This window comes from Pterocles gutturalis, unplaced genomic scaffold, assembly GCF_000699245.1.
Source record: "Pterocles gutturalis isolate BGI_N339 unplaced genomic scaffold, ASM69924v1 scaffold44298, whole genome shotgun sequence".
Taxonomy (NCBI): domain Eukaryota; kingdom Metazoa; phylum Chordata; class Aves; order Pterocliformes; family Pteroclidae; genus Pterocles; species Pterocles gutturalis.
This window is the reverse complement of record NW_010127328.1, coordinates 16,006-29,208: the sequence shown is the minus strand read 5'-3', so window position 1 is coordinate 29,208 and position 13,203 is coordinate 16,006. Positions and strand designations below refer to the sequence as shown.

At 38.6% G+C, this 13,203-nt stretch overlaps 1 long non-coding RNA gene across 1 annotated transcript in view; it reads right to left on the bottom strand.

Moving 5' to 3' along the window:
• Positions 1-1,001: 1,001 nt before the first annotated feature.
• LOC104465976 overlaps positions 1,002-13,203 on the bottom strand; it is a 23,430-nt gene continuing 11,228 nt past the window's right edge. Inside the window, exon 2 of the long non-coding RNA XR_727595.1 lies at positions 1,002-2,287. This is a non-coding gene — a long non-coding RNA (uncharacterized LOC104465976). The remainder of the gene's footprint in view (positions 2,288-13,203) is intronic.

Here is a 13,203-nt window from a genome sequence, read left to right as displayed (position 1 = left end):
TGCTTGATTTTTTAATTTTTTTTTTCCCCCCCTGTCCCAACCAAACAAGCTGATCTTAGGAGAGATATGGGTTCATTTCATATATATGCTTATAAAAATAAGAAAAGAGGAGCCTCCATGCTCTGAAGAAAGCTCAAAAGATGATTAATTAATTAATTAAGAGTCTTTTCTTTGGAGTGCAACAGGATCCGAGTAACAAGTGAACTTTTCATTTCCAGTAATAGCAGAAATTACTTCAATAGCATGATTGTGAGCACCCGTGGGGCCATAATGTGAATGGTTTTATTAAGGAATAGACTGAACTTCTGACTATCTTTCTTCCAGTCATTTCCAAAAGGCTATAAACAGCGCCTGGTTTGTTGCTATTAAAAGAGTCTAAAGACAACGATGCTGAAAGGCATTACTGTTTAAGTACTCATGGCTTGACATTACCATGAAAAATATTTTCTTGAAAGTAAAGTGAATTTGGGTTCCCCAGAACATCATAGTTTTGTTCGGAAATGATTATGTTGAATATTTGAGATATGGGAGAGATGTTTGTTTGGTTTTGTGATTTTTATTTTAATCACTGATGGCTACCCTTCCGTTTAGCCTGATTTTTTTGGACATGTATGAAGTCAGAAAACATCTTGGGGGCAATTTTTATATGTTCTTGGTGTTATTTTCTGCCTGTGTTAGTACCTGATGAAAGACCCTGGTCTTAGTTAATGATCAGGCCTCATTATATGATTGTTTTCCCATAAATGACTGCTCTGAGGAGCAACCTTTCCCAAATAACATGGTATTTTGCAAAATGATGCTAAGCAAAAACGGAAGTAATCCATGATCTGCTGAGGTGATATTGAAGACATATCTCTCGTGCACAGCAGACCTATGCATTAATCCTATGTTTTGGGGTCTTTAATTGCTTTAAATATTTGCTTCTAGATCTGTGTTTCACACATCTTATTTACATGGTTTATTTTTTCATTTTATGAACAAATCGATAACCAGACAGACTCTTTACCACACTGGATTAGTTTTATTTATTCTCTTTGAACTTGATTAAAAAGCTGTCAAACATAAGTCCACATTTTATCAGCAGAATACTTTTACAAAACAGGGTAGAGGATGTGTATAGCTGGAAACATACATTTCAAAATGAAACAATATTTGATATATTCTAGACAGTTACCCTTTTGTTTATCCATGACAACTGAAACTAACCATCAAATGCATAAATTGATTCAAGTCTAGCCAAGTAATCCTAAGGGCATATGAAAAAGCTTTTTTTTAAAGTTCTTTCTAGATGAATTTAATGTAGTTCACCAATAAAGCATCCTCAGGAGCACAATACAAATGCTACAGAACATGAGATAGCTGGGGAAAGCGGGCAGATGTACAGTGTGATGAAGAATCAAAATGGATGTTACATTAAAATGAGCAGTCATGCAATGTCTTCATTTCATGTACTGCACTTAAGTGAAAATGCCAAAGTTACAATTTTGTTTTTAATTTTTTTAGGCACTGTTATGCAAATAGTGACATTCTGGTGGTGTTTGTTTTTTTTTTTTTTAATTTGCTTAAAAGTATTAAATATATAATCTTTTTTTTTGAACTCTTGGGGTAGGCAAATTGATTATTCATCATGACTTTAACTTTCAATATGTATCAAAGAGAGAGGTAAATTATACTCAAATTAGCTACAAACGATCTGGTATCGCTGTTTTAATTCACTGCCTTTAATATACATATTTTAATCCATTTCCCACAAATCTCCTCAGTTACTATTTGTCTTTTTGTGACATTGCATATGTTGGTAAACAGCATTTTCTATGGTCTTTGGCCATATGCTGTGTGCTCATCTTGCAAAAAAAGTGACACTTGGAGTGCTAGCATAATGAAACTCTCAAAGGGTTAATGCAGAATACATATAGGCAAATGTTGACAGTATTTTTTATTCCAATGTTTGAAAATTAAACACAAAATCATCATTAAGTTTTCACAAAATGAGGCATCTGTCACTTGAAGGAAAAAGAAATATTTCAGAAATATGTTTACAGAAATGTAAAAATATTAGACATCAAGACAGATGTGAACGTTTTCAATAACAGGCCCTGTCTGTCAGTCTTCCTCAGAGCCGAAGATCTTGCTGTACTCACTCAACATAAGTTCAACTATCTGATTTTGGTACAGCATGTGGACTGCCATGTTCCCTGTCTCCTTTTCGGGTCTAAGGAGTGTTGGTCCAAACACAATTCCCAAGCTTTGTGTTGACATAAGATTCACGGATTCCTTGGCTGCTATCCTGTTGACGAAAGGAAAGAATTGGTTAAAAAAAAAGAGGGATGTCAAAGGAGTCGCTGTTGCATTGGAAGTACATAGAGGCAATTTTTATTGATTCTCCTAATGTTTGCTTGATTAAGTTATCAAAAAGAAAGAAAAAGAGGAAGAGCCAACTTCTGCCAACCTGACAAACAAGGTAGGAGTCAACCCCAGTCAGCAAGACGTGCGTGGGGTGGAAATCTAGAACCCCATTTACAGTGCTCTTGTGTCAGGGCACAATTATATCTAGTGAATGACTATTAGTTGGTACATGTGCTATAAGGCGATAATTACTGAGCTCATACATTTGGATACCCAAAATAGGGATTGCTCTTTACGCTGAGAGAATCGAGCACTTTTGGTGCCAACAGTTTTGGTGGCTTCACGGAGAAGCTTCCCTGCTTCTCTTAACATGGTGTCCAACACTGAAAGAGTTGTGAAAACAAAAAAACCCCTGTAATATAGAGCTCGTATGAAACACATTCCTTCTGCTAATTTAAATCCAATAAAGATAGTATGGTCTGAAATGGATTGTGAAATTTATATAACTAAAGACATTTGCATGCCTTACCCTGACACAAAGTTTCTTGAAAGACACTGAGACCACGTACCTTAATGAGATGACTTAGAAAATAATGGTAAGGATTACAACCTTTGATATCTTTATTACCCGCAAAATTACAAGAGGAGGACTATTATTATTAAAAGTTGATCTTATGTCTGTATTAAGACTTAATATTCTTGTGGAAAGGACATTAAGGATGGAGAAGTCTGGTCTAAGAACAATATAGGTTTAATGGATGGAGTTGAGGTCGGCAGTTTCGCATAAATCTCTGCAGCGGTGAGTATGAACTAAGTAGAAATCCATTTCCTCCCACCCTCCAGAATATATAATATGTCCTAGGTTGGAAAGACTAGTAAATGAAGATACATATTTTATAAATAAATTACACAGCTCTACCAAGGAATGTGAACTAAATGTAACTTTAATATATAGATGTTTGAATTTATAGGTGCCTCCTTAACCTGTTAGTTTTAACTTAAATATTCCAAGTGGATGTTGAAGCCAAGTTCTGCTTTTTCCCCTTCTCTTTGTCACTCATTTATCTTTTTAAAATCCAGACAGCAGTTTCAAAATCATCCTAGCTGTCTCTGTTTCCTGTACCTTTTGCTGAATTTACATTAAGCTATGCTGTAGGTGAAAGAAACTTCATCAGACATAATGATTTTGGTCACTTAAAAAAGGTTTCTTTCATATCAGTGGGTGGGTCACACGGCAAAGAGCATCGTCTTGTGGATTTCTGCCAGTCTTGGCATTTATCACGTTCCTTGAACATCACTGCTTGTGTATTTTTTCCCCCATATATAAATAGGAAGCATTACTTAGTTCTGCCTCATGCTTGCAGCCATGGTGTCCGTTGCACAAAACACTCTCCATATGGCACTAATCAGATTGGCTTAATTATTAGTTTCTTAAAATATAACATCTTTATTACAAATTAAAAAAAAATAATTATCTTTCCTCTGTGGTAATATTAACATATCATCTCTTCTCTTAAGAGTTCAGAAAGTCCCAAAACTTAGTAGATTTTTTGCCAAATGACTGTGTGGGCTTCTGATGAATGTCACACATCTTTATCACAATTAAAAATGTTTGTTCCAGAGGTGACAAGGTTGTTTTCCTGACACTTACACAGAAGCACATACATTGAGCTTGTGTCCTCCCTTTGAGTGCTTGATTTCTGTCGAGCTTGTTACATGCTAGAAGTTGGAAAACTTGGAATTATGTACAGTCAACATCAGCATGGGTAGAGATGCTAGTTCACCGGGGGAAAAACCAGCAGAATAATTGCCCTTGTTTTTCCCAGAGATGCCATTCTGCACACCGAGTTCTGTTCGAGACCAGGCATTGCAGCCCCTCAGCTCTTGGGAGATGAGGGTATGGCATGAAGCGAGGGAGGATGTGCATGGTGTGATTCATCGATATGGAATGTGGCACCAGGAACATCCCCATGTATTTGGGACACCTAACTTTAATGTTAGCATAATAATGCTTGTACTGATAAAATCCCTGGGAAATTATGGATATTTTCTGCCTATTCATGCAGTCATACTTCTTTTGATGACCATAATAACAAAAAACTATAAACCAAGCAAACTTGGAAACATGGAAAGCCTGAATTGTCAAATAATCTGTCAAAAAATACAGCTACTGGAGGGAAAGAAGGAAGGAATTTAATCCAGCCTAAATGAAATAATTATAAGTTTGGGACATTATGCCTTTTAAAATTGCAAATATTTACCAATAAAATTCTATAGTTAATATTTTTTAATTCATCCACAAAAGAAAAAGTCAAAGCAAAATAAAAACACATATGCATAATTTAAACTATTACTGTAGCTGCTAAATGAAAATCAGTTGTTAAAAGAGAAAATCTCTAAAAAATGGGCAGGATTTTTTTTTTCTTTTCTTTTTTTTTTTTTTTTTTTTGCCAAGAAAAAGGGCAGAAAGGGAGATACATCATTTGCAACATAAAAAGTGAAAGGAAATGCCGGAGCTACTTTTTGTCAAGCCCAAATGAAAGGAGCAATGATCCATCAATTTAAGATTATTTTAGAAATAATCTATAATCCAGTGCCACAGATGTTGGAAGTGTATCAAGAAATCGTTGTGCATTATGCTGTGCAAAATTTCCCTCGCAAATAAGTGAGCTGATCTGCAAACTTCAAGAATGGTGTCAGTCCTTTAAGATTACAAGTCAAGAGATACACAAAAAATACAGTTCTCACTAGTAATTAAATTAATGATGTATTAAAGCTCCAGAAGTGTCTGATAGGAGGCCTCTAGTGTCAATGGCAGATACATATAAGCAAAAATACTTGGAATTTATGCTTTGGCTGTTGCCAGGGCAACCATAAGCTGGGAAGTGTGTGACTGAGAGCTGGGCAACTCTACAGCTGAGAGGGTCATTGTATGGTGAGTTTAGCTCTCTAGTTCCATTAAACCCACACTTTTCAAACTCTCTAAATAAAATCATTATTAATTTTGACCTTCAGAAAGCACACTGGATTATTACTTCAAACACACTAGGTGTTAGGAAATGTTCTTCATCCGTTTTTACTCCATAATAAATGCATTTCTCTCTTCAGCAGTTCAACAGGGACTCTGATTCCTCACCGTTATAATGTTCCTAGCGCACGTTAATAATTGGAGAGAGAAGTCAGCATATTTAAGGAGGAAAACCCTATTCAAAAGGGCTCTGTTTAAACTGGAGATCGTTTGAGGGTAGACCTGTCCTCTGCTAACTGTAGTGAGAATTGCTCAGTCTTGCTTTCTTAGTCCTTTCCAGCCTATGAGGATTTCAGTTTACTCAATGTTGGCATTTTTACCCTTAGCAGTGCTGGTTTTAGCCTTGCCTAGTACTCTTTTACTGTCTTAAGTTATATCTAAGGGTTACTTTTCATGCAACTCTTCCATGAACTGGTAATATAGACTATGACTGAAGACCAATACATTATAAAATGAGGGGATCAGAAGAGTGAGTCATCTGGTGGGAAAATTATGGCCAGAATAGCAGGCGTAGGAAATGCCATCCTCTGAATTTGGTAGAGGACTAAGGGATAGAAGTAGGTTTTGATCTTATCAGAATCTTGTCCACCAGCACTATGCATAATATTTTATTTAACTAGGGAAGTTGCTGCCATGAGAGACAGAAACCAAGATCTCAACAGAGGCCAAGAAAGATTAAAGACTTATGGGAATAAAGAAAACTCCCTAGAAAGGAGAAAATGAAGCGTATAATAACCAATCTCACAGAATTAGGAACCAACTCCTCTCTTATGGGATTATTCCATGACAGCCCATTTGGGCGGGTTTTGTACCTTTCCTAGCCTGTGCTAGTGACCACTGTCATGGCCCGAGCTGCTCATCCCAATGGACAACAGGGCTGATTTACTACATAAATTCCTATGAACTACCTTAATGGGTCAAAGTCTGTGCATCCCACTGATTCACTTTACCAGTAACTATTCTCGAATTAGCTAATGTCTGTTACCTGTACATACTCAGGCAATGCCAATGTGGTATCTTAAGGACAGCCCTGGGAACAGCTCAGCTGCCTTCAGCTCACCTCAACTATAACGCTGTGAACAGGTCTTTTCACCACACTGTTATGGGCCAGTTTGTATGCAGGAGTTTTCTGTCTTTTGCTATTGTAGAGCTCCCAATCAATTTGAACGTGTTAAAATTTGACTCTTATGATGAACAGTTTCTAACTCAACATTTTTTTTTTTTTTTTGCTCCTGTTCTTCCCAAGTGCTGGCTTACAGGAGTTAACAAATAACAGGTATTGCAGACTTCGCTTTAGTGACAAGACATTTGGGAAGGAATCATCCAACCTTGAAATAAAATCTTTATTGAAAGCAATTCTACATCCATGCCAGTCAGATACATTCTATGATCAGAAGAGATGTCCCAGGGGAAAGCTCGGTGCAGTAGACAGGGTTTATTACTTGGACCTCCTGTCAGTTCTTAACTCATTGACAATGACTGAGACATTCAGTACAACTTTGTTTTCTTTATTTGGAAGTAAAGTTAATCTACTTACCTTAACTGTGCCAAATGTACTGGAAAATAGCCTGATAATAAAACATACCATCCTACGATGTGATAATGCCTATGTGTGTATAAGTACATTTTGGCAGGGCTTTTGCAGTTGGGTATTTCAGTGTTAGGAAGGAAGCACAAGTACAGAATGACGCACAGATAAGCTATCAGATTTCTTCTGAATGTATTTCCTTTCCATTTAAGGCCTGAGATACAGCATCTTTCTACAACATAATTTTATTTTCCGAACTTAGTTCAGCTATAATAGTTCTTCAAGAAGAAATAAAATGCCCTTAGGTACCAAGAAGACAACAAAACTACAAAGTTTGGCTTTGAGAGTCCTCTTAAAACACAAACAACACTAACTTTCCTTTTAGAACAGGTCAAAACCTTGCTGAGATATTTGTATCCAGAGAGATGTACCTGCTTAGGACAGACACCAAAATACACCTGCCATGGAGGAAGGGTGCAGGACCTGTACGCTGCTTAACCCCATCTTGAGAGACAGACAGAACTAATCAGTGGTAAGTGAAGCCCTGGTACCATAAGCTCAATTTGTGTAAACTGTAAATTCATTGCACTGCAACATAGATAAATTTAAAATTTAGTAATACATGGGGATTCTTGATATTTTGTGAATGCAAACTAAACCTCATTCTTATTGATGTACTGGCTTTATGGGTGATTTGCTCAGCTGCATTACAGTGGTATCCACCAGCTGATGAAGCTAAGCAAATGCAAATATTGTCAGTTGGATCCTCAGCTTGTTGTTTGTGAAATCTGTACACCACGTTGGGAGGAGGGAGCTTGGTGTGTATGTAGCTACTACCTGAGCTTAATGCTTATAGAGGAGCTCCAAAACACTGTTGGTCCTTTTCAAAACATGATCACAGTGGACTAATGCCATTTTAATCTACTTTCTTTTGCGCATGCAAAATGTGAAGGTGTACTTTAAATTCCTCTTTGCTCCATAGGTTGAATTCGAAACAATAGCTGTCCAAGACTGGTAATGGAGAAACCAGGTCATGGCGTACGATACGTTACGAGAGGGGTCAGAAATAGTTCAGACATACTTAAGAGCTTGCTTTTGCTGAAAATAGCCTCCGTGGCTCCTGGCCTACAGCAACTCCATAGGCTTCCTGTGCTCTGCAGCTGTGGGTTCATGTTACAGCTCTTTGGGAAAAATCCCTTCGCTTCGGTTGCTCTGGGACACAAGAAACAAGCACTTGATGCTGTCTTCTTCCGTAGACTAGCCTTTAAATCTGACCGTTGTGTGGCTATATATAGTACCTGGACAGCTGACAGGGACCTGGTGGAGAATGGGCTTCCTCAGGGGATCCCCCACATATCTCACAGCACGAGCCCTTCCCTGGATGAACTGCCTTGGAGTCTAGCCCGAAATAAAAATAATAACTAAACTAACTCCCAACATCAGTTCACAGTTGGCTGAATGGACTCTGAAAAGCTGAAGAAAGGCGTTTATTCTGGCTTCACCTGGTTTAATAACAGAACAGTTCAAAATAAATTCTTGTCACTGTTGGGTGAACGTTGCTACCTCTATGATTTCATTTCTGAAGAGCGCGTGTGCTCTTGCGTTGGCACACACCTCGCATAGTGCCTGTCTTATAAAGTCTGCATATTCCGGGTGACTGAGGACAAGTTGTAAAGAATTAAATTAAAATATTTAGATATCTAAAGGGACTCGGGCATCTACAGGGGCTTCATTCAGGACCATGCTTTGGAGAAGTCCTGCTTGTTCCTCTGAAGAACGGGAGCTGTGCTCCTGCCTCTGCCCTCGGCAGTGGCTGTACGAAGAGAGCAGGGTTAGGTGGCACTTATGTCTCAGCCTTGGGATCATTTCTTTTTTTCTGGCCATCTCCTGTGTTAGACAAGATCCAAAGGCAGAGGGTGCACATGGGTGTCCTGGCGTAGCATGGTCAGCAAAGGCAGGAGTTCATCTCCATGATGTCTTAGCTCCAGTGAGGAGCCCATTGTGGGCAGAGGTTCAGGTCCTGCTCCGTCAAAACATGTTGTGTCTAAGGAACGCATTCAAAATCTTCCCATAACATCTTCCCTGTTACTGTGAATGTTCTAGCTCTCCCTTTTGGAAAACTGACCCAACTGCGTGACCTGCAAAGTTCTTCCGTTTACTGACGACCAGCACTCTGTCCTCCTGGTTTGGGTTGGTTTTTAATTTTTTGTTTGAATGCAAACTGGTTTGGACTAATGGTCATAAGACCAGAGGGAGGATGGCAGCTGGCTGGTCCATGTCATCACAGCCACTTGGTAGGAGCCAGCTGAAGGCCATGAACTTCTTCAAGAAGCATCTCAGACTCTTCTGGCTGCAGCTCCGTGCACAAGGCATTCATTTTTTGCCTTCTCTAACAGCCCTGTAGCAGCCTATATATCTCAAACAGCAGTGAAACCCTCTTCAAAAGCCACACCACCCTTGCAATCACAAGCCTCTCCTTGGGGAGAGCATGGGGGAGAACAAAACCACCTGTGACAGGTGTTAGGCAGATGCTAATGCACTTCTTAGAGGTGTTTCGATAGTAGAGTGATAAAGGCAGTGTGAGACTGCATAGAATAATATACGTTCAGATAGAGATATAGCACACAGACCCCTTCCCTTGACTGTATCTTTGGCTGGTGGTGTAACTTCTGCTGCAATTTATTTTTTTTCCTAAATACTATTTCTGATTTTTTTCTGCAGAACAACTAGCTTATTGTGAAGACCAGCCTGTCAGAGGTCCTGGATCTGTATGCTTTTGTGGCCTGTGTGGCTCAGAAGGCAATAGATAGTTTTACATGAATAAAGCTTTAACTTTTTAAATTGCTTAAATATTTTCATTCAAGACTGCCTGAAGCTACATTTCCTTGCAACATTAAAAATAAAAAGCAGTTAGTAACAATCTCCCTTAAATCAAGAACTGTAAATATAGAACCTTTATCATCAGCACAGCACATCCAAAAATGTCTTTGTAAAATAAATCAAATTATATGAGTTAATTGATTCCAGGCAACATCAGCAACTGCAGGTGGAAACTGAATAACAGGATGTTTATTAATGAAGGACTATTAATCAAAATTGACAATATCAATTCCTGTTTCTTTTATTTGAATTCTACCTGCAAAATCCATGGATGTAACTTGCTGAATTTTTAAATAAAAATTTAAAAGTAAAGAAAAAAGCTAACACTTGGGATTTTAGCTTTAGATGTAGGGCTATTTGTTTAAACAGCAAAAGGATATCCTAAATCCAATTTGACAGGCAATGCCAAAGATGCCAGTGGTAATTAATTAGCACTTAATTTAGACCACAGAACAACAGGATATGGAATTGGTGCTCAGTGCCATTTCCCCTTAGGCTTCATCTCATGAGGGTCAGGAGTATGGCTGTTGCATTGAAGGTCAGTAAATAAATTGGGGGAACACATTGACACTGGACTTTTCATGATAGATATCCTTCACCCTTATTACTGCCTCTGGCTATTGCTGATGAGAAAAGGACTGCAATTGTTCTGTGAAGAATGCCGTACACAGGCTCGACTCGAGCAAGGTAGCATTTGTACTCGTGTGTCGCACAGCAGCGGTGCTGGATGCTTCCTACGGGCAGAGAGCTGCCTCAAGTTTACATCTGGGCTGGAAATAAACTTCCAACTGTAGCCTAGAAAGCTCGAGGAATTCTGACAGGCGAGAAAATTCACTTAAAAGCAGTCCTTAAGTTTGCTAGATTTGTGAGCTTAGCTTTAGATTAAGCATAATTAAAATCAATGGAAGATTTTAAAGTGAGGTTAGAAACTAGGTCAGCAAGGGAAAAAAAACCCCACATTTCCTTATTATCCTCTTGTCTTTGTCTTAATAATATTTGGTTCTCCTCCATAAAGCTACAGGCTCTTAATAAAGGTGGATTAATGTTATTAGCAGCATTGTTTTCTGATGGGAACACCGAGGCTTTGACATGCCTAGTGATGGACAAACAAAAAGTACGTGGCAAAAAAACCCAGAGCCACCAGTTCTGCTGGTGACCCAGATGGTTTTTGACTCAGTGAAAGAAGCTGCCCTTCTACAACACACTCAGAGCAGAGGGTATGTGGAAAGCATACAGGAGATCCTACGGAACCTTGTTCATAGATGCACATAAATTACATTCTTTGGTTCAGATTTACTGGTAGGAAAGATAATGAGTGTCATCATCTTCTTATAGTATAATCCTCCTTTTCCCATAAACTTAGTGTGTTTCATGAACAATAGGAACTTCAGCAGAGGCATTCTTATCGCACATCCTAGATATACTCCACCAGCCCAGTTTTATCCCCTTGGTCCCCAGAAGGGCTGTCTGTATTATTGCTGTGTCAGGAAAACACTGAGTCAGATAGCGGTCTCTGCTCAGAAAATGTATTTTGGAAGCCCCAGGTGAACAGTTGTTTTAACTTTCACTTCATCACACTCTTTGCAGCATCTCTCTTGACAGTGGGTGAAATTTTGAATACTGTGTAAGTCACTGACAAAACTCCCAGTGACCAGAAGCCAGGATGGAGTTAGGATTTCACATTATATGAGCTTAATTTTTTTCATTTTGGATGGTATCTACTTTTACTAATTGGAATTACTGTGTTTGCCTATGTTCAATCTATAACCTATTGCAGCCATCAATTATAGCCCTTTCGTGCTACAGTTAATCCAATAGACAGCAAATGACTCAGCTCGGGATAGGACAGGTTTGCTTTCTGACTTGAAGCCCAAAAGTGGCAATTGACTGGAATTTCAACCTGGGATGCTGAACTGTAGACAACCTGCTCAGAAATGCATCTTTGCTGGTGAATCTAGAGCTTCTTGTGAAAAACTTAGTTTTGCTAACAAAACATGATTTCTGTCCAGTGTCATGAATAAATTATCCAGTTTTGTGAGACAATCAGTAATGTTTGATGTTGAAATCAAAGAACGTGACAAAGAATTCAACAAAAGGCAGACTCTCACCAAAGTTTTCCTTTTCTGTGAACTACTATATGTGTAATTACTTTATATATTGTTTTGTTTCAAATCTTTTTAAATAATGAAAAACTTCCGAATATTGGTCTATTAATTGTCCCCAATATAATGTCTCCATTTTTTTTTAACCTATATTATCGCCATCTTGTTTAAAATGAAAGTCTTTTTGCACTGGTCTGCCCAACAAAGATGATTTTATATGGGACCTGACCTCAGCCAGGATTCCTACTGTTTCAGGTTCAGTTCTGGGTTCTCCACAAGCTACTATGCACTGCATTTGTATCAGATTTGAAAGATGCTTTAACATGCCTCCCAGCATCACGATTGTTTCAGCCCTGATATTGAACATGAGTAGGATGAATGTATCTCTTAAATGCACTAGTGAGTATGTGCCATGAGTCTTTGATTTCTTTAAACTTATTTACATTTTGCGTGCCCTTGAGCAATGAATTTACTGTGTCAGCATTGTCTTTTCTACTTACACTTTGTCTGTCTTGTCCGCTCACCTTAGCTTGATGCTTATTTTTTTGTGCACGTGTATAGTCCATTGCACTAAATGCACGAACTGCCTGGAGTGGAGGATTTTCCATATATTGTGTCTTTCTAAGATGCACCCTTTGTACTACTGCGAGTTGTGCAATATTTTCCCAGTTTTTTTGGGTTTTCTCATGAGTTCCTTTTTAATTCAAGTACTTATTCGCATCCATACGGGTCTCAGATGGCTGTGGTCTAACTGCCTTAGACACTTTATGAAAGTCTTTATTCTCTGTACAGGGAGTGGTTGTGTTTCTTTCATTTTTGAAGCTTCAAGTGACCAGACTTACCAATATCTGCTTTTGTCTGACCCTCATCAAAATTCACAGTTAGACAAAGTGGTGAGAAAACACATGCAAGGCTCAGCTCTCCTAATCAAAACCATGTTCAACAGATATTGAAGGATTTAAGACCAATAGGTCCAATTTTCTTGTTGATATCAAGGCATACTCATCAGCCTTGAGACATCTCATTCAGTAAGCAGCCTCCAGGCTGTCAAGTATCTCAGACACATCTTAACTGGGTAAAATGTCTCAATACACGTAATAGAGTTCCCCAGAGACATTCCTGGTAGTGTCCACCTTCCAAATGGGTCTGTCCCTGCACGGCCTTGCTTGTTGGTGTTATGCATAGACATGCTGTTCTTGGAGACGAAGCTGAAATGCCTTCCATATGATTTTTTTTTCATCGCTTTGAGCTTCAGAGACCCCTGACACTGCACTGTGTGGCCCTGAAATAAGAATAAATTCTGGACATTGTTTTGTAGG